Genomic DNA, 15,000 nt, shown 5'->3' with positions numbered 1-15,000 from the left:
CCAAAGTGATGGATGATGAATACTGTCAAAAGCCTTCTGAAAATCTATATAATTCACATACAAGGAAGAATTCCACTCTATTGATTGTTCAACAATTGTTCTCAAGACAAAGATCTGGTCAGTGCATCCTCTTCCACTTTTGAAATCTGCCTGCTCCTCCCTGAGAATTATGTCCATGCGTGTTTCAGACGTTGTAGAAGGACTCTGTAGAATATTTTACAGGGACAGAGAGCAAATTGATCCCTCTCTAAATTCCACATTCCGAAAGGTCACTTTTCTTGGGTAGTTTAACAATGACACCCATTTTTCCTTACATCAGGAACTGTCTCTTCTTCCCATACTTTATTGAAACATTTTTAAAAGACCTTGGCAATCGTTCTTAGATATGCCTTAACATATCTGCGGCAATTCTACCTTCGCCAGGCGCCCTTTTTCCATTAATTTGTCTGTTTGATGGCTGTCTCTATTTCCTGGCAGATGAAGTGGCTATGTTTGATGTCAATGGAAAATGCCATGTCTTCTATTATTGCCTCATCCTCTGGATCGGGTCTGTTTAGCATATCCCGAAAGTGCTCCGCCCATCTCTTCAGCTGATCTTCTGTATTTGTGAGCATTTTCCAAGTTTTGTCTTTCACAGTCGTAGTTTTTCTGTTATATCGTCTAGTGAGTGTTAACGTCATTTATTTTTAGTTTTAGACAATCACATTTTCGCAATTTGATTGCAAAAATCCCGTGGATTATTTTGCTTTATTTTACTTTTTTCTCTTATTTTCTGATGTATTGTTGTGACGATTCGGGCCGCTCCTGGAGAGTCGGTAGAGCCAGATAATTCGCGACGGTAACGTAAAAAAAAAGAATAGGATGATACGTTCCCTCGGAGTGGAAGACCAGGCCACTTCACTGAGCCTATCCTGATCAGAGAAAAGAGAAAGAAGAAGTAAGCCCGTGTTTCACGGTCTAGATAATGTTGATGATAAAATAAATGGAGCTCAAGGTTTACAAACATGATACATTTATTACGGAGACTAAATTACATCTACAACACAAATAGGAACAACACAACTCTACTTATCCATTCATCCTTCTTTTCTCTCTCCTGACATCCACGAATAAGAAATACCACAATATTACAGTAATATGAAACACGACCACTGTTTGGCGGTATTGTGTTCACTGAACGAAACTTACAAGAACTACCTCTGGTTTCCCGCGTCTCGCGTATATAACGGCGGGCTCGAACCCTGATTAGATAAAAGAGGTGTTCAGAATGCCTAGCAACCATTGCCAGGGCATAACAACCCCTCCCCCTAATAAGAAAAGACCCCATGTGAGGGTGAAATGGAAAATGAATAAAGACCCAACATTTGTTAAGAAAAATAATCAAAGAGGGGCCCCCTGGGGGTCAAATGAAAATATCAGAAAGTAACCCTTATGAAGGTAAATTGAACTATGGTAAGAAACCAGTTGAGTGTTAAATGAAATGTGATACACATATCATGTATATAAATAATAATCCACTATTTCATCGTGGAGAAATACCATTTACATATCAAAATTCATTGAAAAGGGGAGAAAAAATATATTACGGAGGTAAGTGTGTTTGACCACATAATAATTAATTAGTCTCAATAAAAGAAACGGGATGAAGCATCCGCCAGGACATTGTCCTTGCCTGGGATGTGAAAGATATTTAAGCAGTATCTCTGTAGGGACAGAGACCATCTCGTCACTCTCTGATTACTGTTTTTCATTCTTGAGAGAAAAACCAGGGGGCTGTGATCACAGAGGATGGTGACCCGAGGGCACGACGAGACCTAAATGTCAAAATGCTACAGAGCGAGTACAAGAGAAAGACAGTCTTTCTCAATGGTGGAATAATTACAACTGAGGCCAACTTTCTGGAATAGAATGCAATGGGATGAGCGCGTCTTCGAATTCTTGAAACAACACTGCCCCGGCTCCCAAATCGGATGCATCACATGCCAATATGAAATCCTTATTATAATCAGGACTCCTGAATACTGGCGCGCTTCCCAGGAATAGTGTAAGGGCACTATACGCCTCCCCTCCCCTCAATGAAAAACATCTTTTTCAGTAGTTGTGTATTGGTGCAGCCATTGAGGAGAAGTGGGGGCAGAACCGGCGATAGTAGCCCACCATTCCGAAGAAAGGCATCAATTCTCTTTTATTTCTAGGCAGAGGGAAATCCATCACCGGTGACATCTTGGCTAAGTTTGGTCTGAGGAGTCCAATACCAAGTTTATGTCCCACATTGGTCACAGTTTCACATCCGATTGTCAATTTGTCCATATTAATGATGATGTTGTAGTCATCCAGTATTTTGAAAACGGCCTCGAGATGTGCCCGGTGATCCTCCCACGTCTCAGAAATGACGACGATGTCGTCAATGTAAACCGCTGCGAATTTATCTAGTCCACACAAAATATTATTAAGGCGGTGCTGAAATGCGGCTGGTGCCCCGGCCAGATTAAATGGTATGACATTAAATTCAAAGAGCCAAATGGGATGATGAAGGATGTAAGGTGTCTGGAGTCATGATGAATGGGGACTTGGTGATATCCAAAAACTCGCTGTTTGAGAGAACGTTGTTGTTTAAAAGTTTGTCGACTTCTGTTTTCATAATATTTTTTTCGTCGGGGCCATTCTGTAGTAGTAGTATTGAATGGATACACCTCTATTTTGAATCTTTTAATCCATTCTTCAAATTCTTTTCCTGCCTTATAGGCTGTCTCGTAGCCTCCTGATAGGGTTGTCACTGAAGGAGGTCCTAGAAGAAGCCCCAACAACGTCAAGACTGAAATCAAGGAAACCTTTTAAAACCTCAAGACAACATTTCAACGTGAAAGAGGAATGGATGTCGATGTGGAACCAAGACAGCCCCAGGGGAGGCGACATCATACCCGACCCAGCAGAAAGAAAACCTGGCTTTCTCTGCAATAGCCGAAAATGCTGGGTCACCTCCAACCGCATTTTGACAGGACATGACAGAACCGCAGCTAACATGCATAGATGGAATCTGAGAGAATCATATGCATGCCGTCATTGCCAAGGAGGCCCTGAGACAATGGACCACATCGTCATCCACTGCCCAGTGACAAAGAAAAAATTCTGTAGTATGTTTGTTGGACTGGTTTATAAGTCTTAAGTCTGATGGAGTGGGGCCGTAGATGTGAGACACAGGGCTCATCGGAGCAAACGTCTCGATGCTGGGTCAAGATGACTCTCAAATCGTTTCGTTGTTCGGGTGAGAGATGCTTGAGGTGCTTGTCCATTCCATCCAGATATTCCAGTAATTTTGTGAATTCAACTGGTTCGTCTGTGGTGGCAGAGAAAATAATGTCTTTAGAGTTTTTACACAGAACTAAATTATTAATATTTTTGGTGGTCACAGAGTCGTTTTCATTCTTCTTTCTTTCAAAGAATGGTTTTATTAAATTATTATGGAAGACGTGTTTCTCTTTCTTCCTGCCAGGAGTTTGAATCAAGTAATTTGTATCGCTGATTTTTTCTAGTATTTTGTAATGCCGTGACTATTTGGCCTCAAGAGAGTGGTGATTATTGGGAAGGAAAACTAGGACTCTGTCACCAACATTGAGAAAGCGTGATGTGTATTTCATATCATAAATAAGTTTTATTATATACCCTACAGGACAAATTTCTCTATGCAAGTTCCAAAACATCAAACAATTTTGTCTTAAAGTCAATGGCATTCAGCCTTGCTCGTTCTTCACACTTCAGTTTTGGTATTGTTACACAGTGCCTGTTAAAAGATCTTGGCATAGAAAGTTTAGAAGGAAATCTATGTTTAGATGTCAAGGAAGTTAACATTTAACAGTCAACAGCGGAATGTTGATCTTGGTGTTACTAAACATGCAGAAATGTGCAAGTAATGGTGTTATTACCATTGTTTTATAATTTGTGGCGATTAATGGTATATCGTATTTTTTGGTTTCATTTAGCATATTCTGTTTCACTTTCACGTTGCTATCAAAATTTATGATTTATTGACAAAGCCCAAGTGTAAATAAACTTGAAACTTGTATTCGATAACTCAACCAATGGGATCATTTGTTTCCTTGAGCACTTCTAACAACTCACTAAGCGGTGCACTAATCTAGAATGACACCAAAAGACAAGTCTTAGAGTCAGGCTATAAGTTAATGGTCAGCAAGAGAGAATGAAATGATTACATGTCACCCAATTGGCCGTCTAAGACCAAAATATGGATTATGTACGTAAACATATTTCGTTCTTTTTAAATTTCAGTATGATTGTTACACTGTAGACGGCATATCAAACAAGGGATGCAACTCATATTGAAAATGATGGCGTTAGGATTCAACGCAGTTATGCCCCTTTGTCATTTGATTTTCATAAATGAATAAATATTGATAATTTTCAAGCGCTATATCCACTAATTGTGGTCAAAACGATTCACAAGTGTTCTCTAGCCAACAGCAACACTGGTTATGTAGAATTGTCGTTATTTTTTTGTAGAAATTACCGAAGACTGGCCCCTGCATTTCTTGAACTGGTTTCAGCTACCAAACCTACGGTGCCTGCTTTAAAGTGGTCGAAAAATATGTTGATCTCCTGTTTGAAAAGAACAGTACAATCGCAACGGTGAGTGATGCACGCTAGCAGCTATTTACACGGAGATGCACGGCTATCGATAAAACTTCCTGCAATTCCAGATTCTGTGTATCAGCATATTAAATATTTTGGAGACATCGCTACAGAAAGACCAACCTACAGTCTGTCCTTCTGACTGGGGTTGGAAGATAGATGAGTCAGGTGGTTGGAAGCCTGTATGGACCACATTGCCACCTGTAGAGGAGACATTCAATGAACTGGGTTGATGCGGATGCACGAAAGGCTGCAAGACACGATGCAAATGTGCAGCGCCCTCCTTCCATGCACAGCTCTTTGCCACTGTGGAAGAGACTGCAGTTAAGAATAATGTCCACACCTGAGTTTATTAAGCATAAAATTAAATAAAGCTTCCCTTACGTATTACTTTAGGCTTCCCCAGTCCTTTAGGCCAACATCCGGTTTCTAGAGGTCACTTCATGCGTAGATTATATCACTTCCTGTGGCTCTAAAGCCACTCTAGGTGAGTAACAAATTATGAGAAAATAGGACCATTCACCTATCTAGTATATGCCTACTTCCATTTTCTAAAGGTCACTTCCTATTTTGATAACATCGCTTTCGGTGCTTCTAAAGCCTTCCTTAAGTGTCACTCAAGGTTTTTTTCAAGTCTGTGGATAATCGGACCATTTCTCAGTTTTTATGATCAACTTCCTGTTTAATGGTTTACTTCCGGGTTAGTGATGTCACTTCCTGTACCACTATGATATTTCCCCAGTTATCATTTCAGGATGATGTAGGTTGTTCAGGGCAATCCGACGATTTCATAGTCTCTGATGACAGATTGAACATCTCAAAAGTGGGTTTTCACCGATGACATTACTTCCGGTTTTGTGACGTCACTTCTGGTCAATCCATGTTTACCTCTTGGTCTGTTTCGATTTTGGTGCAAATCGGTCGAAGCGTTTGTCCGCCAACCTCGAATCCATACACACACAAAAAAGAGACAGACCGTGGCCGCTTATTATACAGAACTGATGGCCTACTTCTAAAAGTGGATATTCCACAAATAATGACAATAAAGCTTGCCTCTGTTTTAAAAATGCATTATATACGGGCCCCTGAGTGTTGTATAAAAGGGGTTTGCATTAACTAAGAAGTGCGTAGTTTCAGTGAAATTTGTTGCTTAACTATATACTCAATATTGTCAAACTAACAATGAATGCTGTTTACATAACTTTGAAACGTGTGGAACAACTTGGTAGAAAAAGGATCCAGGACAACTTTGATATGGATATCTTCCAAAGATGTATGGAGATAGGTGAGATTAAACATACATCCGACAAGGGAATGGACCTCTCATGATTCGGGTAGAAAAAGGCCCATGGTCTCTTTTAGACAGAGGATTACTGTTATTCTTGCATATGGTGAAGATACTGGATATTTAGAAGAATGCCATGCCATTTTCTTCTTTTCTGCGTCATCTGCATAGTAGAGACTATCATTCTGGGGTCAATGTAGAGGTGTTTGAAGAATGGGTAAATAACCGTTTGCTGCCTTCCCTTGAAGCACCCAGCTGTGTTGTATTAGACAAAGCTACTATTCGGTGGCCCAAGATTACTTCGAGGCTCCAAAATCGATTACTATCAAAGCTGACATTATTTCATGGCTTCAATCAGGCAGCACTACATATTTTGACCATTTATAAAAGGGCAAACTATGCTCCTTAGTGAAAAGTAAGAAACCAGAAACAGTTTTCAAAGCAGAATGTCTAATCAGGGAATTTTAACATGAGGTTGCGCGACTTCCCCCACATCACTGTGAGCGCAATCCAATCGAGCTCATTTGGGCACAAGTAAAGGGAAAGATTGAGAGGAAGAACACCAAATTTACTATCTTCGACGAGTCAATAAATGATATAACAAGGAAAGACTGGGAAAAGGCATTCTCCAACCTTCGCAAACTGGAGGAAAATCACATTTCATTGAAAAGAGTGATGTCACGAAATCTTTCCGTATTCGTTCCATTTCTCCTTTTCATCATCCTCGTGAGCAATTTTTTTTACAAAACCCGCCGAAAACCATAGTCTCAGGTTCACTCCCCACTGGTGTGCACTTCCCTGAATCTCAGGTTCACCCCCCGCTGTTGCCTACTTCCCATAACTTTGTCGGATATTGTCGGGATTTGACGGGTTTCGTAAAAAAAAAATGATTGCTTTTTTACGAAACCCGCCGAAACCCAGTCCCAGGTTCACTCCATATGGTGTACACTTCCCTAAGTCACAGGTTCACTTCCCTCTGCTGCCTGCTTCCCAAAACTTTGTCGGGTTTCATCGGGTCGGGGGTTTCGGCGGGTTTCGGCGGGTTTTGTAAAAAAGAAACACCCAATCAAAATGATGTTGGAAGTGCGTAATGTTCATTTTAAATTGTATTCATCAGTAATTTATATTGATAGCTATAAAATGTAGATGTCTGATAATTAAAGATTGTCATTCGTCTCCTCATATTCAGATACTGTATGCATATTGTTTAAGTTTCAATTAACCGAACATTCCTTTCTAAAGAACTTCAAAATAGATAAGCGGAAAATTCATAATTTTAATACTGTAAAACATCTATGAGTTCCGATCCTTACCAGTTATCGATTTTAATATGGCTGCAATAAGCGCAATCCTTTACTTTTGTTTTAAAATTCATGAAACAATTCTTTTTAATTTCGACAAGTTGATTCAAAGGTTTACACAAACGCTTTCAGTTATTCGTTGAGGGACTGCTGAGAAAAAGAAGAAAAACACGCGGCACGTATTAAAAATTTGACAATAATTAAATAATTACAAGGATCTTCACAACTGGGATAGCATTTTATTGTTGTCGCTTTTTTTTTCTCTGAGAGTTGAGTTGTTTGTTTTTTCGATGATGTGCGCTCGAAGAAATAAGCAAGCCCTTTGTTTTGTTTTTATTCAAGTTGTTTCATTGTACCGGGTATAATCAGTTTAATCATTTCATATTGCAAATGGCAGTCTGACAAACTATTGAGATGCTAAGACTAGTGATTAGATACTTTGAATTTGCAATGTATGCAGTTCACTTTATTTTTTTTTACATTTAGGCTATTCTGTTTTTCACTTTTATGTGTTAATAAAATAAGTATAAGTATGCCTGCCGTCTCAAAACAAAACTAAAGAAAAATTGAACTTTTTTTTTAGCGCAATATCCACTTAACGTGCTCAAAGAGCTTTCCAAAGGGTCCCTGTTCAACAGCAACACGTAACATGGAGAACGAGGCGCCTGTTAGGCGAAACTACATTTTTTTTTCTGACAGAAACAGCGCTGTACTCATTTTACACCTGCGTACGGTGAGAGAATATGAATAAAGAGCCTTTCCCAAGGATTCAACTATGATCGAGGCTCGAACCCAGGACCTTCCGATCGATATTACCTCGGGTTGAATTGGACCATGAAAAGTGAATTTACACATAAAATGACAAGAAATAAGAATGTAAAGTCTTTTGCAGTGTAAGATTAATAATAGTGATGTGCGGCTATGTGGTCTTGTGTATGACACTCGCTTTCGGATCGTAAGGCCCTGGGTTCGAACCTCGCTTAGTTGAGTCCTTGGAAAAGGCTCTTTACTCACATTCTCTGAAGTACTCAGGTGCAAAATGAGTACCTGGCCGTTAACAGCGTTGTCTATTTTGGAAAAAATTGCAATATCGCCTAACAGGTGTCATGTCTCGTTCTGCAAATTACACATTGGTGTTATTCAATTACCCATTGTAAAGCGCTTTGAGCACGTTTAGTGGACATTGCACAATGTATAAGCCCAAGTTTTTTTCGTTCTTTTTAAGAAAAGAAATTGTATTTGTTTTCCACCGTAAAGAATAGAAAATGAAACCAAGTTTCATGTTCGTGTCTATAAATTCAATTTATGGCAACCAGTTCATCCCGACATAATGCCTTTGAGACAATTGGTCACGTATTATCATATGAACAGTGGTTTTCCAAAACTTCTTAACTCCGATTTCCCGTTTTGAAATATTGAGGATTATTTCCCCTAAAATGTCTCATTCGGTCTATTAGTGTGGCTATGTGGTCTTTTGGTATGACACTCGCTTTCTGATCGGAAGGTCCTGGGTTCGAGCCTCGCTCGGCGGATAGTTGAGCCCTTTGAAAGGTTCTTTACTCACATACTCTAACCGTACTCATGTGTAAAATGAGTACATGGCCGTTAACAGCGTTGTCTCTGTCCAGTAAAAATGTAATATCGCCTAACAAGCGTCAGGTCTCGTTCTACATGTTACGTATTTCTATGGTCAGGGACCCTTTGTAAAACGCTTCGAGCACATTTAGTGGATATTGCTCTATATAAAAGCTCTTTTTTTTTTATTATTGTATCATGATTATACTTCAAATTCTAACAAATCTAGAAAAATTCTTGTTTCAATTGATGCTTAAAATAAAATTTACATTTCAATTTATCTATGTCATGGATGGAAAATCTCAAAAATTAGAAAAATCGACCTAACGAGATTTGGAAAACCAGCCTTAATGCAAAGCTGCCTTTAAAAAAAACTTTTAAAATGGGTGAGAACCTGTAACAAAAGACGCGTTGAAAAGCATTGTGGTTTTTCCTCACTCCGTGTATTTCTCAATACTCCCATTTCAAATAACAATTAATTTCGTATTGTTAGTTAATTCTAAGAAAATTTCTTGGTAATGCAAGTTTCCTATAATATTATCGCGAGTTCAAACTTGTTTACTGGCGCATATTGATGCTATGCAAAAACTATTTTATCGCGAGTTCAAACTTGTTTACTGATGAATATTGATTCTTTGCAAAAACTCTTATAATTTTATCGCGAGTTCAAACTTGTTTAGTGGTGCATATTCATGCTATGCAAAAACTATGTGTAATCTTGAACGTTTATAATCTGGTTGATAGAATTTAATAAGAATAATTTAATAAGAACTAATCAGGTTGTATAAAAACAATAACATAGAGTTAAGTGACATCCCACGACAGGGGAGGAGTGGGAGACTTGGGAAGGGGGGGGGGGGGGGGGACTTGGGGCGGATGTGTCATATGCTCCTTTGACACGTAGTGCGCGATGCGAGATGTCTGACAAAGGAAATAGCAGTTGTCCATATGTTTTTAAAAAAATCAAAATAATGACGGCGCTTGAGATGACTGGTTTTGAGAGTTTCAACCTCAACCTATTATTGGGAGCAGGGTGGCTCCGCGGTAGGGTATTTGCCACGTACCATGTAACGGTGTGTGGAGGTGGGAGACATGGGACAATAATCCACTTGTACATTTTGAACTCCCCCAAAACTGTATTTCAATATCAAAAATTTCCATCTTTCAACATCAGTTACGTCGTCGAATCGTGAATTTTCAAGAAGTAAAATATTCATAACAGATAATATTATAGTTTGATCAGTTTGACTGGTTTTGAATCGGAACTTAAAATGGGAGACTTAGGGATGATGTATGCATCATAGGAAATAAAATTATATTAATGTTGTTTTGTGTTAACTCAGAGACAGCTGAGATAACCGTTTTGTCAAGAAACTTGGACAACTGGAAACGTTAAAAAAAGTTGAATGGTTAATAGGAGACCAAGACACTCTTAGAATCACTCGGCAAGCTTTGACCTGGAATCCACTGGGCAAACGAAAGAACACCAAGAACACTTGGAGAAGAGAGGTAGAAACGGACGCCCAGCGGTCGGACAGACATGGAGAGGTCTGGAAGTGATGGCACAGGACATAAGAAAGTGGAGGACATTCGTAGATGGTCAATACTCCTGTAGGAGCAAAAGGCCAAAGTAAGTTAGTAATGAGCTTTAAAAAAAGAGCTTTATATAGCGCAATATCCACTTAATGTGCTCAAAGCGCTTTACAAGGGATCCCTGGTCAACAGCAACGTTTAACATGTAGGACCTGACATGACACCTGTTAGGCGATATTACAATTTTTCGGATAAAGACAACGCTGTTAACGGCCAGGTACTCATTTTACACCTGAGTACGGTGAGAGAATGTGAGTATAGAGCCTTTTCCAAGGACTCAACTATGCGTCGAGCGCGAGGCTCGAATCCAGGACCTTCCGATCCGAAAGCGAGTGTCATACCACTAGACCACATAGCCGCACAAATTTTCAGTAATAAGACGCAGAGAGACCTAACCAAGCATTCATTCATTGTATTGTTTATGTTGCATTATTTATGTCTTTACCTATTTTAACTGTCTATTAATTTGGATTAATGATTATTTTTATACTTTCATATTGAATAGACTAAGTACCTAAATTAATTAAAACCAGGGATGAAAAATAAACAAATTTCAAGTTTATTTACTGGTAGACTTTCGTCAATAATCATAAAGTTTCATTGCACATACTTGAATGAGTAAAAATGGATGAGACCAACAAAACAAGTTAGTAATAATAAAAATTGAGATAACAAATATAATGTTACCATTAATAACTAAAAATATGGAACAATTGCAATAACACCAATACTTACAATTATAATAATATTAATTATGATAATCTAATTTTTTTTTAAGGTTTGGGGATTAACATTGTCCCGTACTGCGAATGTTAAATTTTTATAATCGAGCACAGAATTACTGGCAAATCTAAAAATCTACTTTTACAGACTGATATACGAGTTACTTGCAAACTCTTTTTAATTTCAGGCTAATTGGATTCAGTAGTCTGATGTCACGCGCCCGGCAACGGCGGCCATCTTGGTTCTAAACAAAGAAAATCATTACTTTTTATTCTTCATGCTGGCTAGAACTTTTCATATGCCTTGTGATCAGAATGTGTAAAAGTCAAAACATGATCAAATTGATGGGGTTTTTTTCCTCTAGATACGCGTTTAAGCTCGCCTGAGAGATATTTCATACGGCGTCCGCCATTGTTCCGATAGTTTAGAGCCAGTGTTACTAAGTTACCATACTTCATTAGTAAGGAAGTGACGTTACGACTGTTGAAGACTATTCTAGCATCGGTGGACTCATATTAATACTAATCAACTTTTCACCCTTTCTTAAATTAATAATAATTATATCAACCGTTGAATCAAAAAGGTTCGCCTTAATCTAAGTTAATGTCAACAATGTAGTAGTATGAGAATTAAAACAAATGAGTGCCCGCCCGTAATAGCTTTTATTTTTCCGAAACTACTGCGATTTTTCCATTCACCGATGTCACTATTACATAATGAGTTACCTCCCTTCTTAAAAAAAATATTTTGTAAGCCTTGAACCATAAAAGGTACTATGGTTTAACAAATAAGATTATATTGTCTAATTTGTCTATTTGACATTCTTTTAATGTTTACTAATCTAAAATTTTAACTTTAAATCTAAAATTAGAAACTTTTCTGATATTGTCTTCATACATTTCATATTTTATTATATTAAGAATAGATAAAGTACAAGGAATCGTCTACGTTCTCTATTGTGAGAGTACTTAAAACGGTGTCTACGTTTCCTAGTGCATTTTGATTGATCATTTTATCTGGCCTCTCTATTGCCAAATGCATTTGTGCGCACCTACGTATTAAAGCTATTCCGGGACCTATTTTGATCGTCACTGGTTAAAAAGATTCGTGTCATTCTATGTTAATTTCCACTATACAGAAGAAGCCTATTATAAGCCTGTTTGTAATAGCCATTATTTATCCGCAAATATTGCGAGTTGTACACTAGTTATAATAATAATGATAAAATTAATAATAATATAAAATAATAATAATAATAATAATAATAATAATAATAATAATAATAATAATAATAATATATAAATAATAATATAATAATAATAATAATAATAATAATAATAATATAATAATAATAATAATAATTAATAATAAATAATAATAATAATAATGTTATAATAATAATAATAATAATAATAATAATAATAATAATAATAATAATAATAACAATAATAATAACAATAATAATATTAATAATAATAATAATAATAATAATAATAATAATAATAATAATAATAATAATAATAATAAAAATAAAAATAATGATAATAATAATAATAATAATAATAATAATAATAATAATAATAATAATAATAATAATAATAATAATAATAATAATAATAATAATAATAATAATAATAATAATAATAATAATAATAATAATAATAATAATAATAATAGTAATAATAATCATCTTCACATCATCATCATCATAGCTTGTCGATTCAACAACGAACCCTCTTTACGCTACTGTAGTATAGATCATGATCACAGCTGGGCCCGTCCTGGTATTCTCTAAGGATGCGCTCCATCGTCAGCTCTGGGCATCCACATGTACACAAGCTGGTCTCGGCTAGCCCCCTCCTTTCCATAGATCAAGTTGTTTTTCCAAGTTTTCCCCGTGCTCTGTTGAGTGTTACCCATTAATTCATGGGGAGCTCAGTTCTTCACGGCATTTCTTCCCTCGGATCTTCAACTGCATCATTTGTATGCTGGTCTTACTCCCTTCATGTAGATATTATGTAGACAGCTGCATGGTCAGGGTTGAGGCTTTTTTCCATCATGAAGCTCTTTCTTGACTTCATTCTACTTGTAGTTGAATTTTGGTCATGAAATAGGTGCCTTGGGTCCATTACCTCTTTATATTTATGGGCTTTGGAACCAGTGGCTCTTCAGATGTGTGGAGGTAAAATGCCAGCCATCTTACGGAGGACTGGAACTGCAGTTGGTTTCAAGTTACTAGTATCGATCCAAACAGATGATATGTAGCGCAATGTCAGTCTTTTTGGCATGGCAGGATCTTGCCCATACTGGTAAGGCGTATTCGGCTGGCGAATAATAGATGGCTATTGTGGTTGTCCTGACTGCTTTTGGGTCTGTCGTGTTTGCCTGTTTTCTTAGGAGGCTCTTTCTCGTGGCATTTTGATTTTTGTTTTCCTTGTGTGCTTAGAGAAAGGATAGTGTGCGGTCTATGGTGACACCTAGGTACACGGGGAATGTGTTGTTCTCCAATGTGCTCCTATTCCAGGAGATGTGCCGTTTCCTGTTGGCTTGGCTGCTTTTTAATGGAAGGCACATACTTGAGCATTTCCTGTGTTGGCATTTAGTGAGTTCTTTAAATAGTACTCAGAGAGTATCTTCAGCACATCGGTTAGTCTCTCCTCAATGGTCTTGAAATCAGAAGTCTGGGACGCAAAACACCCATCATCAGCATATAGAAACCTCAGGTTGGTCGTTTGTATAGAGGTTGAAAAGGATTGGTGAAAGTACGGATTCTTAAGGGGGTCTGTTCTTGTGTGATTTCCATCTGCTTTTCTTCCCATTCATTTCCACAAAAAGTGACGGTTTGACAAAGGGTATTTTATTATTGCAATTACTTTCATGTTATGAGTTACTCTTGCAACCTGTGCGAGGAGTATCCTATAATTTACTGTCATAGGCAGCTGTCATGTCCTCGAATGCAGCTCTTGTAATTTGTTTGTTCTCGTAGTCAATGTATTGTTCAGGAGTTAGTCATATATAGCATGATCTTCCAGGTCTTTTCCATGTTTTAGCAGTGGTATCATTCTTGCTTATCGCCAAAGCTTTGGTATTGTGCACGATCCAACACAGTTATTGATAAGAGATAATAACTACGTGTTCGTTGAGTGACCGAAATGCTTTATCACTTCTGCGCAGATGCCATCGAGACCAGTGCTTTACCAGATTTGGAGTGTTCAGGGACTGATTCCAATTCTTCGTCTACTTCCTGTTCACTTCCTTGGGCGACCTTTTTCATTCCCCTTTTCATTTCCATTAAATCGCCCTTTTCTCTGCGTGTTGGTTTTCTATTTTTGATAAGTTAGTTTGTTACATCGTTTGATGTTACCACTTTGATTTGTTATTTTCTGTATTTAATTTTTTCATTGTTGACCAGGCTTTCTTGCTGTTATGTGATATATGTGTGCTGGTTATCACTTTTTTTCATCTTTCTGACTTTTCTTTCGACAATTGAAGTCATTAAGGTCTCACCAAGTTGGGCAGTTTCTTCAGATCTGTTCTGTAAGCTTTCCCACATACTGTTCATTAAGTTCCTGCTGTCTTGCTGTAGACATGGTATATAGGATTTCCTGAAGTCTCTAGGTATGTGTTTTCTGGCATTTCTCCATATAAGATTCTGGAATTTGTCGTAATTTTGGGGAACTGAATCGATGGTTTTGATGCTGTCAAATAATAATGTCTACGAGAATTTTTTCCAGCTTGCCTTCCAAAAACTGAATCTAGGTAGAGGTTTGCTCTCGCGGGGTCTGATTGGTCCAACCTCAATGGTAATGGATCTCTGTGATTTTGGTACGGGGTTGCCGACACGACAAATTTCTGAAAGTTTTGAAGCGACAAATT

The sequence above is a fragment of the Berghia stephanieae genome, chromosome 5, assembly GCF_034508935.2.
Source record: "Berghia stephanieae isolate SIO BIC M18660-M18661 chromosome 5, UCSD_Bste_1.3, whole genome shotgun sequence".
NCBI lineage: Eukaryota > Metazoa > Mollusca > Gastropoda > Nudibranchia > Aeolidiidae > Berghia > Berghia stephanieae.
This window is presented reverse-complemented; position numbering follows the sequence as displayed.